The sequence below is a fragment of the Phoenix dactylifera genome, unplaced genomic scaffold (assembly GCF_009389715.1).
Source record: "Phoenix dactylifera cultivar Barhee BC4 unplaced genomic scaffold, palm_55x_up_171113_PBpolish2nd_filt_p 001019F, whole genome shotgun sequence".
In the NCBI taxonomy this organism is placed as follows: Eukaryota; Viridiplantae; Streptophyta; class Magnoliopsida; order Arecales; family Arecaceae; genus Phoenix; species Phoenix dactylifera.
Window position 1 is genome coordinate 102,087 of NW_024068372.1, and position 12,283 is coordinate 114,369.

Genomic DNA, 12,283 nt, shown 5'->3' on the forward strand with positions numbered 1-12,283 from the left:
TTTCCGCCGGAAGCGGAGGAGGAAGAAGACTCCGAAACTCCGCTTCATCGTGCCACAGGGCATGACGAGCTTGGGCTAGCCTCCTCGGGCCGGCCCACAAGCCCAAAAAAAAACTAGGCTGCTACAAATAGTGTGTCATTAACAATGCCAAGCTCAATACTGGCCCATGCCTGCCACATTTAGGAATGATAGACAAGATATCTTTGAAATCTTATCATCATTTCAGGCCGGCAGCTTCACCAAAATGAAGTTATTCTGCCTATATTTTAATGCACAGCACAGAGAATGCTTGCCCTAGTGATTTTGCCATATTTTATGACTGAATGAATGGATGGCAGGCATTGAGAGATCTGAGCAATTGATTTCCATGTTTGCTGTAAATGATTAGCATTTGGTTGGTCGGTTGCTAGTTTCCTATGTACAGTGCCCAAGTTTACTCGTAGTAGTGAAACTTGTTGGCACAGGAATATAGGAAGCGAATACGTGCAGTTTGTACTCTTCAGGAATAATGTAGTTAACAGCAGAAAAGTCCTAAGGCCTCTGAATGAATGGAGATGTAGATATTCAGATTTGGCAAACATTTATATGGAATCAAGGATATCAAGTGAGAGCACAATGAAGTAGAAGAGGAAGGAGAAATGTAAATAAGGATTATCAAAATATATTTACTTTGAGTGACACCAAAGAACCTCACAACATAACTCAATTTTCCTGAGGAAAAGGAAAGCCCTAAGGATTTTTCAACTCCTTAAAATACCCTTCATAATATATGCTTGTTCAAGTTAATGTAGCATGAACTTTGCCATGAATAGTTCCCTTAATTCAATATAGCTTACTAAATGCTATAAATAATCTGAAATAAAAGAAAATATAATAGATTGATGGCTAAAGTTAAATCCTAAGTACAGTCATCAGTTGCATAAGCTTTTAGTGCATCATGACATGATTTGGGATCTCCATTATGGAGTGATCACTTCCGTGGTAGTAAGTGGGCAACTTAATAGCTGTTAGATTTTTTCTTGGTGAGCTTATTGCATCATGGGACATCACATTTGTTGGGGCTATAGACAAGTATTCATGCTACAAATTTTTTACGTGCTTTTTTAACCCTAAAGAGATTTGAATAATAATATTTTTTCCCCATTCATCATAATCTAAGTCACTTGGTCAAGTGTACATATATTCTTCGCCTAGATTCAAACTTTTATGGAACGTTTAAGTCTAATGTATACTAGTTTTCTTGGATTCGAGCATAAGATCAACCAAGCCTAGACTCAACCATAGAAAGGTGATGGGAGTAGGGCTCTAATTAGAGCAAATTTGGTAAGGACAAATGATCGGGCAGTTGGAGCTAGAGGTAGCTATAGACTAAATATTTGCCCACTATTGCCAATGCTAAAGGAGGTGTTTTAAGGATGTGTTAATAAGTGACTCATAACAATGATGCAGGATTCAATAATTGCTATGAACTTAACCTTTTCTTGCACAAGAAATTATGTATCCTCTTAGCCACGATATGCTAATAGTTTTATCAGGAATGAATTGGTGCAACTGCAAATTTAAATACGACGACGACAATGAGAATGGTATTACTAGTAGTAGTGGCGGTAAGTGCCCTTTTTCTTCGATGCTTAACAGCTTAAGGAGGTGTATTATTTAGAAAATTATTTAATTTCATAAAAATAATTTTTCTAAAGTGGTCTACATAATCACATTTATTTTAGCCATTTAAGATTGAAGGATGATCTAATTTAGCACAAAGATCAGAATAAGTAGAATTCCACTAGATTGCTTAATCCCTCCCATTCCTCTCCTTTTCTTTTTTATTGCTTCAAATGTATCTTTGCATAATGTAAGATACTTACCGAAAAATCTTATTAGAACAACATAATTTTCCGACATCTAAACAGACCTGTCATATACATTAAAGAGAAGCAGTGTAGCATTACTCAGAAAAGAAATACGAGGATTGAGGAAATGTTTGTCTCGTATTTCAAATCTTGAACTTTAGATGTAAGATAAATAAATTTGAAAGGGGATTTACTTATCCTATAAGAGGAATGCTCAAGCTCTCTCAACCCCATTTATTTCTTTTCTTCTCTACCCTATAGAGAAAATTATCCCATTTATTATTATTATTATTATTATTATTATTATTTATTTTGGGTGATTTTGTGGGGGGCGGGGGGGATTTACTTATCCCAAATCCTTATATCCTTTTTTTCTTTCTTTCTGTACACTCCTTCAACTATACTTCACATTCACTCTGCAACTAAGAGTAATACTAATGTAATAAATAATTGCTCAACCAGTATGTGACTTTCTAATTACTTCTCTTTCAGTATTCAATGAGATCATAAATTAGGATTAGGGTGAAGGTGAGGTCAAATTTAAATATTACTATCAATTGTATAATATTTTTTTAGATGAGATTACAATGGAGGCATATCCACTTACTGAAGCCTCTCATATTTTTTTATTTTTTTTATTTTTTGTAGTAACTTAATCATCTGATTTGCTGACAAAGAATATTTGAAATCCCAAGTTCAAGCATTTGTCCTTGTATATCATGTCACCGTGTCTAAGCATGGAACCATCTTCTTTAACATAAGATGATCATAACCTAAAAAGTTTGCAGCTATGTCCTTGGAATATGTATACTATAATAAATCAACTACCATATAGAATCCTATATTAGTGATTAGAACATTGTTGACATAAATCTCTCACAAAAAAATGTTTCATTCTTGATGTTCTACTCTCTTATTAGCTCCTTTTATAGTGGCCACCATACAATTTGTAAAGTTTAGGAAACAATAAAAAAGTTAATTATCATCCATAAATTTCTTCTATAAAATTTCCCTCATAAAAGTATTTCTCTTGCAATGATTAAATCAAGTTTCACATGCATCGTAGCCCAAAACTTTGGACTTTTGAAATTTTCCTCTATAATTTCAATTAAATAGTTAATGTAGTTCTTTCCATCAATCAATACTATATCGTTCACAAATAGCATATAGCTTGATGTAAGTTCATCCATAATTAATACAAATAGATAGAGGTTTAGTGCCTATCCTTGATATAAGCAATTGGAAAAATACTTATTGGACTGCAGCAAATCCCAACACTTGTGAATATTCTAGCATACGTTTTCTCAATTATTTTAATATACCATGTATGGACATTCTTCCTTCTCAATTATACATCATCTTCCATTCATATTAGGAAGAAACAGTACTAGATAGCATATAGATGGAACAAAATTGGAAGCAATTTAAAATCTCCACCATAACTAATGCGACCACTCCATTTAGGTCTAAGATGTTGCGATTTGGCTCGAACCATCGAGATTCGACCTAATAGAAGATCACGTAAGCTTGCAAAATGGGTCTATCTAGCCCATCCAAGTTGCCAATTGTTAGACTGCAATCAAGCCAACCCAAAACTCCAAACGCCATCATTCACGCTCCTCCAAACTAGAAAAATTAGAGAAATCCAAACACGGTTTCATCATTAGAGAAGCCCACGGATAAATGAACAAACCAACACCATTCCTTCCATGGCTCCATCTGATCCTGAAGTGAATAAAATATAGAAGAAAAAAAAGAGGAGCATCATGGAAGAATATTTTTTTTGTTTCCTAGGAAAGCAATTCGATAACGTGGAGCCCCAAATCTCGGAGTAGTGTTAGCAAGTGGACCGGCCACCCCACGTGAAGTCTCACTTTTCCCTGGAAAACCCAATGACCAAGGCTGAGTCAAATTAGCAGTACGTTCCAAATTACTGAAACAAAAATCTTGAATTGCTTTTGTAATTACTTTTTTGTGATCAAATAATTCTAATCTTGAATAATCATTGCTCTAGAAATACTGAATTATTCATCAATTTTATAAAATATTTATAAAATTATTTCTTAGAAAAATATATTTTTTAAGTATTTCAGAAAAAAAAAACTTATATTGATAAATTGTAGCTTGTTGATGCCCTCATAATTCATGCCACCTCTATTCATATATTATTATTTTTTTCTCTTCAAATTTTAGTTTATTCAAATTATTTTCTTTTTTTTTGAATTTTTTTGCTAGATGGTATTTTTTTTTTTTACTGAAGCGGATGTATCATATATGTCGTGTACGAATACATCCAAAAAAGTCAAAAAATAACAAGTCTCCGGATGCATCATATAATATCCTCTTTTCTGATTATAGGATCTTTCCAGAATAGTTAGCCACATATGAGACTATCTAATCTGTTGTTTTGGTCTCACGATATACGTTTTTTGCCTGCAAAGCTATCTCATCACTGACCATAGCCTAAATGTCTTGTGAAACTATTCTCCCACAAATTTTACAAACTCTAACATCTCTTTCAATAATTAGCACTTGGCTTTTTCTGCAACATCTTAGCAAAAGCCATCCCATCGGGAGAAAGGGATAAACCAAGTCCTCCATCAAATGAAGCATATCCAAGAAAAGCCATGGCAGGGAAAAATTTTGGATGCATGCACTGGAAGCCCTGCATTGTCCGGATCAATCCTTTGCTATAATTTTCAAATAATTTCTGGTCAAAAGGAGACATGATGAGAAATGGATCATTATTTGTCTTGATGTGCACACAGGATGGCTTTAGATGGGTCGAATTGAAGACAAATTTGGGCCTCTCATGATAACGTCTGACCTACGATAGCACTGACCTACGATACATTATCCGCAGGTAAGTATAATGGTGCTAAAACTTAGGGCACAATGGGTGCATTAGCTAATGATTTCTTTCTTGACCCACTAAATCATATATGGAAGGTCTTAGACCATCAATTTAGCAATGTTTCTTCTCTCTCTTTCTCGATTGCAATGTTCTTCTTTGAATGGACAAGCAGCTGCTTTGTCTACAAGCCAAGATCGAGTGAGCTAGATCTAGCTTAAGATTAGGTTTCTTTTTAATTAAACCATGTTCAAGCGAAGTTTTTCGAATTTCAAATCAAGCTCTAGCTGGTCATGAACAACTTGTTTAGAAGATTCGGTGAGAGTAAGATTCATCAAAGGCTTTCATACATATGTTTTGAAAAAATTATCTACTTTTTTTTTTTTATAGATTGTATTTCTTTATTTGACTTGGAGTGAGACAAATGGACAAAGAGAAATTTTTTTTGGGAGAGCCTCTTTTTCATGCCTTTCTAAACAGAAAAAGGTTTTCATTTTATTATTGAAGAATTCAATAAAGACTATTGGTTGGAAAGCTAGCACACTTTTACATGCTGACAGAAGTCTTGATTAAATAAATAACCATCTCCTACTACCAACAACATCACCATCTCCATTACCTTTGCTGCAACTATTTTCATATCCATCACCATCAATAAATTTATTTTAAAAAATAATTGACTACATGAAACATATTTATACTTTTTACAAATTACTAAAAAATCGAAATAAAATTTTTTATTTTTTTCAAAAATGGAAAAAATGAAAGTAATGTCAAATGAAATCTTAGCATGTCCATTCTTTTGTTATTATGTCCATCTAAAGAAGTAGAAGCATATTTGTACCGAAAAAAGAAAAGAAGTAGAAGCATATGCTCTCACAAAAGGATTATTAGCATTAGAAAAAACTAGTATCTCAAATGCTAATAATTTGGAGCATGATGCAAATATAATTCGCAAGGCTTTTGTTAGTAAATGGATCTTGCTCATCCTTGGTGCATCTTTCATATCATTTCATATTGCAAAAGCCTTCTTCAAAAATCTTGACAAGGTGAAACATATACCTTGATTTGAAAATCACAGTGCTCATATTCTTACTCCGAAAGCTTTCAATGCCTCGAGTTTTTAGTTTGGCATTACCTAGTGGATGTAATTATTCTTAAGAGTTGAATGAATTTCGATCTTTATAACCTTTTTTTATAAAAAAATAAAATAAATAAATAATATATTTAATTTATTTCTATAATTGTATTTTGAATTTAATCTAGCCTGGCTCAAACCAACCAAATCTAATGGTAGTTCAACTTGTTCACAAATTGGATAAGCCAAATAGGACACAAACATGAGCTAGCTTGATAGCAGCTTAATTGTTTAGCAATTGTAGCTGCGACAAGGCTAGTGTATCAATTTTCCACCGATTTACAAGATTCTACATGCAACCATTCCATGTCGAGTTATTTACCCAAGAAAATACGAGTCCCCCTCATTTATAGGACAAAAATTAAGGAACCTACTTTGTTAATATTTTATTCGCTCCATATACGTAAATTAGTTTGTTTGCAGACCCCTGTGGGCTGTGTCATCAAGCATTGGAAAAATATGAGCCATATTATATATTCTAGGTTTTTGTTCTCTTAATTTTGAGTTGATATCTCTCTCTAATTCCATATTACACTTGACATGGCATTAGTGGAAACTTTAAGAGCAGAAACGCCTTAATATGAATAAGCACAATGAATTTTTTTACACAAGACATACCATCTATTTTACACTCTTCAACATTCTCCTATTCTAAATTCATATGTAAGTAAAACTTTAAAAACAAGACCGATGTTGCAACCTAATTAGCTAATCCACAGTGAACATCTTAGTTTTCATTTGCACCAAATAGCCCTCCTTATAAGAACATCCAAAAATTGATTCCTCCAAGATGGGACATCAAGTTGAGGGCAACCATCCATCTACTTTATATAATATGTAACACCCTCAGCATTGCTATATGGAAATGCCATTGTTTTTGTTTCAAAAAACAATCCATGAGACCCGCCATTTGCAAGTAAGCTAAGATGTAAGTCACAGATCAAAGCTAATTAATTCAGGCATTTTATCTAGACCGCAAGCATTGATCAAATTTTTGTAACTTTATTCAGGATTCTTGTCTCAAAAGATTCGTAAAAGTAGTTGCATTTTGTAAGTGATCCATGATTGTGATGAATTGCAACATATCTGGAGATTTTTTTTTAAAAAAAATTGGGATTCTCAATTTCTAAGAATAATAAGGATTACATTTTAGATATTAAAGTTATGATTGTTTGCATTTTTCTCCTATCCAAATACACAAGGATTTGGATAATCAGCATCTAGAGTTTCTTTCATAAAGGAGTGAAAGGAGATGGGCTTCCTAAATTGCAAAGGACTGCATGCATGCATATGATGCTTGGTTGGAGACATGCATATGCTAAATTTGTTGGTCTCAAAACTGAAGAAAAGCACATATTTTTACTTTGCCAAATATCTGGTACATATCCATAACATACCTTAATAGTGAGTAGAGTTCAATATTCAGGAATTACTTTTGTCATATTTCATTGATGATAGTTTGCCCCAGTAAGCCAAATGTAATTAAAACAAAATTTCAACCCCCCCTCTCTTGGGATTCTATTGCTTGTCCTATTTATACTAGGATTCTTTTCCTAGTTTATCCTAATTTCCTATTTCAATTCTAGTTGGGATAGTTTGTTTTCAGTAATGGCCCATTTTAGTTAGCTTGAGTCTTAAGTTAAATATATATTGGAGTTTATTTTTTAGTTGAAGTGAGGTAGTGATATTTTTCATCATCTAATGAAAGATGGTGGTGCTTTATCATGTAGTGGGAGAGAGTTTGGTTTTATAAATAGGGGAGAGAATTACGTAAAGCGGTGGAGAAAATTCTTTTATACATGGAGCCTCTTTAGCGAGGATATGATTTAAATTTATTCAAAAAAAAAAAGCCGAAGAGTTTAGCTCTTCTTACAAACATTACGCATCAGTTAGTTTTGGAGCTACTCTAAAGTTTGAACAGTTAGAAGACTTTATGCATGACAATTTGATTTCTTATTTAAGAGCAAACGATATGCAGTTACATGAAGCTATTCAATAGCCAAAGTTTTGCTCTTGATTTTACTTGTGTACAAGCAAAGACTCGTACTATAGTGAGCAACAGTTGCAACTTGATGTTTGTTGGATAAGCTAGATGTTCTATGAAATAGTGGTATAGTGACTATAGAGGCAATACTAAGAAAAAGTGTTGCAGGATATCATCGACTTTAAGATATGCATCGAAGAGTATAAGCTAATGAAGGAATTATTGTTCGAGCAAATAAAGGAGTTTTGCTATTCAATTGTACGTTTCGATAGATTGTTACATATTGCTGTTACTACAATGATAATGACAAACGTTATTATCGACAAGTCCAATGTTATCGACATAAACTTCGTAACGAGGGAGAGTGTTGAGAATCTATTGCCTGTCCTATTTATGGCAGGATTCTATTTCTCGTTCTCTTTTAGTATTTGCTTATTTTAGTTAGGTTGAGCCTTGAGCTTAATATATTTGAGTTTGTTTTCTAGTTGAAGTGGGATAGTATTTGTAGTGGGAGATAGAGTTTGGTTATACATAAGGGAAATAATTACATGAAGAGGTGGAAAGAATTTTTTTGTATGTGGAGCCTCTTCAACAAAGCATTTTTGTAAGAAAAGTCAAACTCTTCAGCTTTTATTTTTTGAATAAATTTATTTTTTCTTCTATTTTTTTACTATTATTTTCTTCTTGTCATTCTATACATTTTTTTTTTTTTTTGTGTTGGACATCTTCTCACAAAATAGTATACAAATAGAGTTCTTTACAACCAGCTTGCAATGCACTAAAAAAGATATATTTTTTTGAAAGAAAAGGCAAAAAAGTCCATTTTCTGCTTGACACTTCATGAAGTTGAGTGGTCCCTCTCTACTGCTTAACAACTAACTTTATTCTCAAAAAAAAAAGTTGCATGTAATTAAAGTTGAACATGCATCATACACCATAAAATTTCTTAAGTATTTGTGGAAGCTTGTACTTCTATTAAGCATCAACTGTCAACTATATGTCAGGTGGTTTTACTTGAAAAAAAAATTACTTGGATACTCCCTTAACTTAGCACTAGTTTAACTTAGCGTATGTTTAAAAGTTTCAAAATAGTTTTGGAAGTTAGTTAAGTGATTCAAAATGATCCCGAGTCTCATCTAGCATCCAATATCGTTAAAATACCATCATAAATGACAATTTTATCCTCATTGAAATGTGCATTTATTAAACAATATCATCTCTTCTCTTTTCTCTTATTCCACCTCACTCCCACCACCATCTCATCCATCTCTCTAAATCTTGTCGTCGTCCTCATTTCTCCTCTCCATGTCTCCTCTCTATCTAACTCGGTCCCACCCGAGCTCCAAAAACTCTCACCACCTCCTTCCCTTCTAATCTAAACTCTGCCAAGGACATCATTCATCCTTTTCATCTAACTTGGTTTCGAGCCCCACCTACTCCCACCTACATCCTCCTCTTCCAACACCTCATTCTCCTCCTATTTAAACTCTGCCACCGTCTCATCTCCTCTCCATCGACCTTCGCCTCATTGTCTCTCCCCCCACCCCCTCATTTTCCCCATCACCAAGCTCCTCTTATCTACTGTCACCTTCACTGCTCTACTGCTGCCTTCAATTTCAACATCCTCTAAAATGCTCGCTTTCATTGTTGTCATTCTCTGCTTTTTTTGCTCTATCCCTATGGTTATGTTCTACATAAAGATCAAGGACCACACTGGCTTTGATTTCACCATCTTTATCTATAACACCATTAGAAAGTGCCACCGAAATAAAGGTATTTCAGTCCTAAAAGTTTTATATGGCCATTAAATAATGGAATCTAGTGAGCCCAAATAAGCAAAAATGAATGTCAAAATCATATTAAACCATTTAACTAACTTCAATGACTATTTTGAAACTATTTAAACTTGAGAGGTACTAAATAAAGTGGCCCTAAGTTGAAAACATATCTAAGTATTTTTTTTTTTAGAAAAAAATATATGAGTCTCAAGTTGCTTGTGTTTTAGGTTGTCACCTTAGCATATAAAAAGACAATATACCTCCTCAAACCAGAGAGATATCAATACCAAATCATGGGATAAAGTCATGCAGATTCAATATGGTCGAGCATATTTTAAATTATACTGTTGGATGCAACCTGCCGAGTAATTAAAATCCACATATATCACTCCAATTACATAGTTGTTTCAGAGAGATAATCTCCCTTCTTATTAAAAAAATTCACTTTCCTATACTTATAATTTGCTTTGGTACCTACACTTGCTTCTGATGACTATGGATCAGGTTTATATTTTTCCCCCACAAATCCAATCATTGATAAAAAAAAAAGTGGTTACAACTTGGTTGCTACTATTTTGGCACTTCCAAAACCAAAAGATCCAAAACAGAAGCATATCTAGATTTGCTAGTAGACCAATCCACATCATGACATCTCCATATTCTATCCATGGTTACTCATCAGACTATACCATGCATTTTGCCTCTCCCAAACCAGACGGTGGATTTCGTTGTTATCCTCTCATTAATAATTTAATGTATAATCCTCCAAAGTTCCATCATCATCATCATCATCATCATCATCACCATATAGTAACCAAACATTTCTTAAACCATTAAGAAAACAATCCATCGCTTTTGCTGGTGTCAAACAAACGACTCGGCAACTGCTTCAACGACTTATATTTAGGTCGCTGCGAAGCCTGAACAAAGCACGCCTCCCCAAATGAATCCGCTCGCTTCCCGACACGCGTTCCCATGTGCATGATGGCGAGGCATCTCGCTCACGTCGCTCTCGGCTTCGGTGGACCCACACGTGTGCTACCTCCCGCATCCGCCGGCCCTCTGTCGGTAAGATCCTAGCTGTCCGATTATGATCGAGCGGCTTCAGATTTGTGGCGAGACAAGGTGGCCATATCGGAGCCACCTCCCGATATGCATGCATGAACATTTCTATAAAATTTTGCCGACTCTCATAAATATATTTATTCTCGTATAGTTTAATTTAATTAATTAATTCACCAGCGATGTCACAACTAATTGAGTGTAACGTGCTACAAGATGTTGCCACGGTAATCAAACACTTTATATCACAATTAATATAGTTTATCGTCGATCGAAGCCATGGGTCAAAAATTTTTATTCACGATAAATTTTATATAATCATGTATGTTCACATATAAATGATTGGATTTATATTGGCTCTCGATCCCATTCCAACTCCCGATATGCCATTAGTAGTTATAGTATAAATTAATTTTCTTAACATAATGCAATGCGGTCGCTATAAAATATAAACCCTAGATTTAATGGCCGAAAGTTTTTTAGTTTATGCTTAAATTATAGCCCTCTATTTAAGCCATGAATGCTTAAATAGGATGGGTAGCAATAAGTTCTATCAATCATCTTTAATGGCCGAAAGTTTTTTAGTTTGTGCTTAAATTATAGCCCTCTATTTAAGCTATGAATGCTTAAATTGGATGGATAGCAATAAGTTCTATCAATCATCTATCACTTGCAGATGAGGAGATTATTTTTTTTCTTTTTTAAAAGGCAGAGAAAACCCAAAAAAATATACAGAGAGCATAAATAGAACGATATTTTTACGGTGATGGAAGAGATTAGTGTAAGTTGTAGATACATGGGATGTTGGTTGGTTATTAAATTACCAAATTAATATTTGGGATTATTAAATTACCATTTTAATAAGGATTGTGGTCTACAAACAAAAATACTAAGAACTCATGTAAGCGATCATATAAATATCTTGAGGGCAGTTTTGCGGAGGACATGGAAGTCATTCTGTTCTTTGCTGAAGGCCAATGTCGGCATAACGGGAGCCCTCCGAGTTCCGTTACTTTCCTCCAACTCGAGTGCTCATCGGCACGTGTGATGTCTGTGGTCCCGCCGGCGCGGAGCCGACGCGTGGCCGGAGTGGGTCCCGCCTCGCACGTGCGTAGCGCCCGGCCGCGCCGCTGTGGCGACGGAGATCTCTTCTGATATCGACGGCTGCGGACCACGACGATTTTGCGGTCCACAGCAATTATGAGCTTCTCGCTATTGGCGGTCCAAAAAGTTGAATCCATCCTGGTCGTCTGATAAGTAGTCCTTTTAGTGATCTCTTAAAAATCTTTAATCCTTATAGAATTAAGGCTTGTGTGCCCACCGTATGCGAGAAAGGTAGTGTCATGTTTGGCTCAATTAAAAAGATGAATTCTAAATAAACAAGTAATAAATATATTTTTATAACTATATTAAAATATATATTTCATGAGGTAGAAAATTATATATTGTGCAACTTCTTAATATAATCAACTTTGATTGTTTCATATATTTGGCTAGACTTCCACATCATCGTAGTGCTAAAAAAAAAAATCTAACATTGTTTACCTAAAAAATAATGTATTGAAAGTATAAATTTAAGGTTAATCACAGTAGCTAAAAAATACTTAGTGATCTCTCCTC